This window comes from Helianthus annuus, chromosome 8 (genome assembly GCF_002127325.2).
Source record: "Helianthus annuus cultivar XRQ/B chromosome 8, HanXRQr2.0-SUNRISE, whole genome shotgun sequence".
NCBI lineage: Eukaryota > Viridiplantae > Streptophyta > Magnoliopsida > Asterales > Asteraceae > Helianthus > Helianthus annuus.
Genome location: NC_035440.2, coordinates 102,644,273 through 102,653,784, shown reverse-complemented (window position 1 = coordinate 102,653,784; position 9,512 = coordinate 102,644,273).

Below are 9,512 nucleotides of genomic sequence, written 5' to 3'. Positions count from 1 at the left end.
GGCTATTATCGTAAGACCATTAATCCTTGTATAAGGACCGAGAGGCATGAGTGATAGATCTAGCGGGTGTTGCGAGCCCCACACATGGGCCAGCGTGTGGCTGCATGTGGTGACTATGTCGTTCCACCGGAAGGACCGGTATGAAATACGCGTTACAGGTTTAGTGCTTCCTAGGCCATGTCACTGATTAATGTATTAGCTACACATTAATCGATCTCTTTTTCCTTATTGCTACATACCGAGAACATACATCTATACAGACACGTTCTAACGATTTATGCATACTCACTTACACATGAACTCGCTCAACTTTATGTTGACTTTTCAAACTACATGTATTTCAGGAAACTAATGGATCTGGCACGGTATGCATGTATTTTCAAGCTGCGTTTGAATAAAGAAGTCATCCAGGGTTTAGAAGGTGTAACCTCTTCCTGGACGGGTTACATATCTGTAAACCTAGTATTGTTTAAAGTCTTTTGCTAAGTCTTTATGAACTCAATTAAATCAAGTTAAGGTTTGTAACTTATTTTGTGATTGTTGAAAATGGGATTTTTCTAAACTTTATTAATGGATGCATATCTCATGTTTTTATCATATAGCATTGTTATGATTGTTGCTATGGTATTAAGAAGTCACACCAAATAAACCCATGCTTCCGCAAAGCCAGGGTGTGACACTTACCATCCAAGGAGATACCCAGTACGGGTTACCCGAGCAAGTGTCTATGCTCAGGCATCTAGATGTCTAAAGAAGGGTTGTGTCATTTATATGGCACAAGTAACGGTTAATGAGCAGAAACCCAAGATTGAAGATATCCCAGTCATTTCTGAATACCCTGAAGTTTTCCCTGAAGAACTACCTGGCTTGCCACCAGATAGACAAGTAGAATTCAGAATCGACATCATTCCAGGAGCAGCGCCTATTGTAAGAGCACCAAATAGGTTGGCACCAACAGAGATGAAGGAATTAAGGACGCAGTTAGATGATTTGCTAGCCAAAGGTTTCATTAGACCAAGCTCGTCTCCATGGGGAGCGCCGATCTTGTTTGTCAAGAAGAAAGATGGGTCGACGCATCTATGCATTGATTACCGTGAGCTTAACAAGGTCATTATCAAGAACAGGTATCCTTTGCCCAGGATCGACGATCTATTCGATCAATTGCAAGGGGCAAGCTACTTTTCTAAGATTGATTTGAGGTCTGGCTATCATCAATTGAAGGTTAAAGATGAAGATGTGCATAAGACTGCATTCAGGACTCGTTATGGTCATTACGAGTTCCTAGTGATGCCTTTTGGGCTCACTAATGCACCTTCCGCATTCATGGATCTCATGAATCGCGTCTTCAAGCCTTATCTGGATAAATTTGTCATCGTCTTCATTGATGACATTCTTATTTACTCGAAGAACCAAGCTGTCCACGAGAAGCACCTCCATTGCATTCTGAAACTGCTTCATCAAGAAAAGCTCTATGCCAAATTTTCTAAGTGTGAATTCTGGCTTCGAGAAGTCCAATTCCTTGGACATGTTGTTAGTAAGCATGGTATCCAAGTAGATCCCACTAAGATTGAAGCTATTATGAACTGGCAAGAGTCGAAGACGCCTACGGAGATTCGCAGCTTCCTAGGATTAGCAGGATACTACAGGCGATTTATCGAAAACTTCTCAAGAATTGCAGCACCCCTGACTTTACTCACTCGCAAGAATAGCAAGTTTGATTGGGGGCCTAAGCAGCAAGAATCCTTCGATATTTTGAAGCAGAAGTTGAGCAACGCTCCAGTGCTGACGTTACCTGAAGGAATTGATGAGTTTGTAGTGTATTGTGATGCATCACACACCGGGATGGGATGTGTGCTTATGCAAAAAGGCAAAGTCATTGCCTATGCTTCACGACAGTTAAAGGTGCATGAGAAGAACCACACCACCCATGATTTGGAGCTGGGTGCCGTTGTATTCGCACTAAAGCTATGGAGGCATTACCTGTATGGAACTAAGTGTGTGATCTATTCTGATCACAAAAGCCTTCAGCATCTGTTCAATAGGAAGAATTTAAACATGAGGCAGCGACGTTGGATGGAAACTTTGAATGATTATGACTGTGAAATAAGATACCATCCAGGCAAGGCAAATGTAGTCGCTGATGCCTTAAGTAGAAAGGAGAGAGTGAAACCGATGAGAATCAATGCCAAGAGCATTGAGATCAAGAATAGCTTGAATGAAAGGTTGTTAGCAGCACAGAAGGAAGCTGTTTTGGAAGCTAACTATCCTGATGAAAGGCTAGGAGTAACTGAAGAACAGTTATCCTATGGCAAGGACGGAATCCTAAGGCTAAATGGGCGCATATGGGTTCTAGTTTATGGAGGACTTCGGGATGTCATCCTCCAGGAAGCCCACAGTTCCAAATATTCCGTTCATCCTGGAGCTGATAAGATGTACCAGGATTTAAAGACAAATTATTGGTGGATAGGCTTGAAAAAGTCTATAACTGCTTACGTAGCTAAATGTTTGACGTGTGCACAAGTCAAAGCTGAGCATCAGAAGCTGTCAGGGTTGCTACAACAGCATCAAATTCCCACTTGGAAATGGGAAATGGTGAAAATGGATTTCATCACCAAGTTGCCAAAGACAAAGAAAGGAAATGATACTATATGGGTGATAGTAGATAGACTGACTAAATCAGCACATTTCCTACCCATTAAGGAAACTTATAGTTCTGACATGTTAGCCCAATTGTATGTTGATAAGATTGTATCTCTGCATGGAGTACCAGTGGCTATTATCTCTGACAGAGATACCAGATACATGCCACACTTTTGGAAAAGTTTCCAACAGTCTTTGGGCACGCGCTTAAACTTCAGTACGGCTTACCATCCTCAGACGGACGGGCAGAGTGAGCGTACCATTCAAACTCTGGAAGACATGCTACGTGCATGTGTAATTGACTTAGGTGGTAGTTGGGATAAGCATCTGCCATTGGTCGAGTTCTCCTACAATAATAGCTACCATACCAGCATTCAGGCTGCGCCTTTTGAGGCATTATATGGTAGAAAATGCAGAACGCCTATTTGTTGGGCAGAAGTAGGAGAAGCTCAGTTATTAGGTCCTGACCTAGTCTTTGAAACGACGGACAAGATTGTCCAGATTCGTGACCGCCTGAAAGCTGCCAGGGATAGGCAGAAAAGTTATGCGGATAAAAGACGAAAACCTCTAAAGTTTAAGGTTGGTGATAAGGTCCTGCTAAAAGTGTCGCCTTGGGAAGGGGTGGTGCGATTTGGTAAAAAGGGTAAGTTAAGCCCGAGGTATATAGGACCATTCGAGATCATCGAGAACAGTGGCTTATAAGTTAAACTTACCGGAAGAGCACAGTGGTATTCACAATGTATTCCACGTCTGCAATCTGAAGAAATGTCTAGCTGATGAATCGCTAGTCATACCACACACAAATGTGCACATAGATGAGAGCTTGAAATTTGTGGAAAAACCTTTGTCGATTGAGGATCGGCAGGTAAAAAAGCTTCGAAGGAAGCATGTGCCTATTGTAAAGGTCAAATGGGATACCCTCAGAGGTCACGAGTACACGTGGGAGTTAGAGTCCACAATAAAAGAAAAGTACCCTCAGTTGTTTCAGTAAATCTCAAGGCCGAGATTTCTTTTAAGGGGGTGAGGATGTAACACCTCGTAAAATCATACCCAATAAAATAAGGACACGTGTCATGTAATGCAAACGTGTTATGAAAAAACGGATCTGGATAAAGATGTACGGTAGGATTTAAAAGCGTCGACATGTTAATTTATACTTCTGAGCGACCTATTAATAAATCCCTAACCAGGATATATTTAATCAACATATAAATTATGCAAATAATTCTGGCTATCCTAAATAATAAATTGATTATAACCTATGACATGGATCCAATGTGAATTCTTGGTATTTCCGACATTTTTTTTAATCTCCCACAAAGATCCAAAGTTGTGTAAGTACATGCAAGGCATGCAAAGCCTGAAAACTTGGTCCCCTCTTCTGAAAAGAAGCACAAGATTCGGACTTGTAAGAAATGCATGGTCAAAACCTAAGAGTTTGCATATTTTTGTCCTCAGACCATCGAATACGGACCGCAACCACCTAGGCTTATGGTCCGCAAGGATCATATCTGGGCGCATCAGACCAGGTTCGGTTACGGACCGCAACCACCTAGGCTTACGGTCCCTAAGAGATGGATACGGACCGCAAGACGTTTTGCTTACGGTCCGTAAGGCTGTCGCTGGCAGCAGAAGTGGACAGCTGCCTGTTCAGCCTGTTCCACCGCCTTATATGAGTGGTTTTCGAGAATCAGGGGCCTTGTAACTGGTTTTTAGCATCATAGGGACACCTGGGAGGATCTTATGAGAATGGTAGAGTTGTTTGGCATCATCCTAAGGAATTGGGTTCACTATATAAGAAGAACAAGTTGCAACATTCTCACTTGCTCATTTGGAAATTTATTCAAGACTTCTCTGGAGCTCTCTGGACAACAACCCACTTCTCTTAGGATCCATAAGCATACTTAGGACTCTTGTAAGTGTCCTTAATCCTTTTTAATTCAGTTTAGCTTAGTTAATTAGCTAAAAGTCAAACCATCGTAATTAAGATTTGACTTCGAGATTAATCAATTATTACCCAGTCAAATCTCAAATTAAAAATACCTATGAGTAGGTAATTATGTGGGTAACAAACCCTTAAAAGGGTACCTTCTGATTCCCATTCTAACCAGGTCAATTGTCGGGTCAAACTTAATCTTAAAAAGTCAACAGAAAGCTTTATTTCAAATTAATACATAATTAGCAATGTAGGATCCATGCAACTTGTTTTATCATTAATATAACTTGGTAATTAATGTAAGAACATGTCTAAACATGTTCACCCCGACAATTTTCAGTTTAGGTCCGCTTCGGAACCGAAAGTCGCATAGTTTGACTTATACTTTGACTTTCAGTTCTGACCCGTTTAAGCCTAGTTTAGGATTGCCTTAGAGCTTCTTATGGACCTAGTTACATGTTAATATAACCCTCTGTGATTGTACGACTTGGTTCATTAGTTGTCCAATTATTATGCAAGTTTCCGTTAATTGCCTAAATGTTGACTATTATGCCCTTTTCACCTTAAAATGTGATTTTTGAAAAAGTAAAAGAGTAGGAACCTTCATTACTGATTTATAAACTTGTACCCAAAATTTGAAATCAGTTTGTGGTCTAGAATAGGAGTTATGCTCATTAGCGTAAATAAGAAACTTTTTAGTAATTTAATGGCATAATTAGCATATAGCATATCTAAACCAAATTTTTGATATCAAACTTTTTACCTACTGATGTAAACTAATATTTTGGGATTTTTGGAGATTTTTATTTATTTTTAGGCTGAGCATAACTTAGAGTTCTAAGCTTATTTCGGTTACTACTGGTTTTGCCCTTTCGGGCTATAAAATGAGTTTTACAAATCTTTTTGATACTAAACCTTTTTCTACTGATCTAGTATGATAAATAAGTTATTTTGAGCCTTCTGGAATTTTAAACATATCAACTTTCTATACAAAACCCGGAAATGGTTTCCAATCGCCTTTTTAAGCGTTTTCAACGCATAGTATGTATCAAAACTAGTTTATATATATAAGGGTTGATGCCTATTGATATTTTTAGTAAAATTCCATATTATAACTGTAAGCAAAAGTTTTAAACTCAGATTTTCAGTTTTGACCTTTTAGGCTTATGTGAAATTACCAAAATGCCCCTACGGTGCATAGTAAGGTTATAATTAATAAATTTCACATATATATGATACCCTACTATTATAACTTATTAAATTAAGTTTATTTACTGAATAAATCAGACCTGTAAATCAGGTTACTATTTAAACTCTTTTATAACCTTTTAAATGACCAAAATGCCCTTACGAGGTATAGTTTGAGTTTAAAATCATTTTGGGCATAATAGAAGATATCTTACTGATGTCACAACATATTTAAGGCATATTAACTTAGGAAACTTGTATATGATTTATATGGTTACTCGTTACGCGCTTTTCGCGTTCGGATCGGCTTATGTAACTAGTTTACATATATTAGCCGAAGCGGGTCAAGCCATATCATTTTTGTCTCAAAATCCAGAATGTGTTTAAGTTACCTATATTAAACAAGCATGCAAGCTTTTCGGGTCAAAACCACATTCTAAACCGGTCTTCGCCTTCCATGCGATTGAACCGTATTCTTTCTTTAAAACTAACCGGTCTAAGCTTAGGCTAAAAAATTAAAGACCCGTTAGTATTCTAATAGGTTATTATAAACCTTCGTTCCAGAATAGGAGACCCGGTAAAAGCTATTTGCACTTGCTCATTGTGACTATACTTGCTCAGGTAAATACTTTTAACTTATTTTCCCTATACAGGCTTGGGGTACGGTATATAAAATACCGCTTGGTCGGGCATTGAATTTTTAATCAAATGAAAGTTAAATCATTGAAATGACCCGTTAAAATTGTTTTGTTTGCTTAAAGCCTTTGGGGGGTTAATGACCATGTCCTGGATATCCTTGGCATCATTTTACGAAATGGCCACGACCTAAGCATGCGGGTGTAGGCGTACACCCGTTAGGGCAAAAATAAATATTAAGGTATAACCGCCGGTTTTAGGTTTAACCGCTGCGGGACTATAACATGTGGTGTGTCTATTGATCTTTAACCTGGTGTCAACCTGGGCTACCGAACGCATAAAAACATGTAAATCTTTTACAAGTTTATATTCAAATAATTATCCCAAGTTATAAAAATCTTTTTATGCCATGTGCATTCAAATCAATTTCAAACCTTTTCAAAATGAGTCAGTTAAATTGTATTTACCAGTGCAAACTGACGTATTTTCCCAAAAAGGTTAAGTCCAGGTACTACTCGTAATAGGCTGGCCTCTCCTTAGCATCAATATGAGTCTCGCAAGCTTGGATGCATTAAGTCCGTTGAACAAGTTTCCTCTTTATTTTGATCCGCATGTGGATCTGTTTCAACTACTTTGTGATACTTAAATATTACAATTTTATTTGGTTGAAATAAATCTATCTTTTGCTTCCGCTGTGCATTTAAATATTGTGTAGTTTGACTATGATGATATCAACTACGTCACGATACTCCCCACTGGGCCCACCGGTAATACGTGGAAATATCGGGGTGTGACAAATGGTTAATTCCGCATGAAGACATCATTCCGTAATTCCGTGCGGAATTAGTCTATAATATCACATGAGTCTTAATTTCGTGTGTTAGTGATTCCGTATGGAGCATGTTTCATGTGGAATTACCATGTCTATAAATAGTTTTAATCTCGTGTCATTTCATACGAAATTACTTGGGTGTTTTCCGACGGCGAAGCTCTGTCGAAGTGTCTTCAGATCCGTAATCGTTTCAGAATCAATACAAAGACAATTATTAGTGTAAATCTAGCTGAATTCAACTCATTATGTCTGTTTCCGCCTTTCATTCTAAGTAGAACACCTCTGATAGACTCATTTCGGGTCCGACAACGATCCTACAACTGGAATCAGAGCACAGGAGGAAGCGTTCAAGCCAATTCAGCTTGATTTCATCTCATTCTCTTTCTTCTACACCTTCTTTTATCAATTGAACAAGTTTGAATGGTTAAAATGATATGAATTTCACACATAACATGCATAACAGTGTTTTAACAAAGCCTTGAGAGAATTGGACCATAATTCAATCAAAATCTTACAAAATCTGTATTTTCGCATGAAATTTTGTTCGTGAATGATGCCATCATCCTAATCTCGTTTGGAAGTGTACTTTAATTGTAACGCTCCGCTTTTTCGTAACTTTACTTAATTAGAAAGCTCATCTTGTATTTCTTTTTTTTTTGGAAACTTGTAATTCTTGTTATCGTATTTCATTTCAAACCATTGTAAATCCGAGACTTCGATCCTAATGAAATGAATCTTTTATATATTGTTTATACATGTTCATACATTGATACGTGCACTCGTTTGGTACATGATTCATAATTCATAAATTTTACACACATACAAGCCACTTGATTAACAAATACGAGACTTATAATTATTTGATACTTCGTTAGACAATTCATATACTTGTTTAAATCCTTGCAACATTCTTTTTATTCTTACAACATGTTTATATACTTGTTTAGCATTAAATTTCATGTCTTATATATATATATATATATATATATATATATATATATATATATATATATGTTAGACATTGTTTTATGTGGTATGAACGTTAACACTTCATAAATACTTAACATATATCACTAATATTATATGCATCTAATATGTAAAAAAAATAAATGAATAAAAATACATGGCTGATGGGGTCGCCACTTTGGTGGTTGAATTGTTGTTGTTGCAATTACTACACATCCACTTTTTTTTTCATTAATTAATTGTTCATCAATAATTAATATATATACTTAAAGATTAATGTTTAAAAAAAATGATGACAATATTTAGGGCTATTAACAGCCATTCGGTCAGTCATCATGGCTATTGAAATTACTTTTTTTTTTTATTTTATTATTCATTCAAACACCAACCTTATGATATTTAATAATAGATTATGTGTTCAGCATATAAGTCAATATAATATGTAGATATCTAAACTATTATGTCACTCCAAAGTAAAAGAAAGTGTTGATGGTTGTTAAAGACGGCCTCGATCAAACAGCATGCGGCTGTCTTGATTGTTTATTTTTCTTATTATTTAACCACCTAACTACTTGTATTAATTACTCCCTCAATTCAACCCTAAACTCATCCCCTATAAATACACACCCTCTCTAAGCCATTCTACACTTTCACAACTCTCTAATCTCTACAAAATCACTCACAAAGCTCTTGCAAATCAGAAATTCGGACAGATTCATACCTCCTTACAAAAGTGAGCATAACTTGCTCAAAACTCAACCAAATCACTTGATTCTTCTTTCTAGTTGCTTGGATAATCTTTGGTCTTGATTCCTTGATCTCTCCTTGGAGAAATCAGACCTGGAATTGCCCTAAAAATGTCCATAAACTTTCTGTTTTGTTTTAAAACTTTCTAAACTCTTGTTTACTTCAAACAAACTTGTGTTCTTATGCTTCTAGTCTATTGTATGATTAGTAAAGCTAAACCAAGGTTGTTTTACACTTAATAGGAGTGACTAAACACTCTAAACTTTCTGTTTTAATCGAGTTCTTAGCTCACAAGTGGTGTCAAGTCTTGAACTTGAAGATGGTGTGACTACTTGGTTAGCCTAGGCTAACCTACATACAAGTCCACACATCAGTTGATGTTTTGTTTAAGTATAGTTGTATCTTTTTCTTTCTTGTACATATCTATGAGGTTCCTAAATGGAAGATTCGTTTTCCTACCTCCTACATGACCTATATGTTAACATATCATTCGAGGTACCAAAGTGGAGTATTTCACATCCCACCTCCTACTTGACTTATATGACACCAAGAGGTACCAAAGTGGAA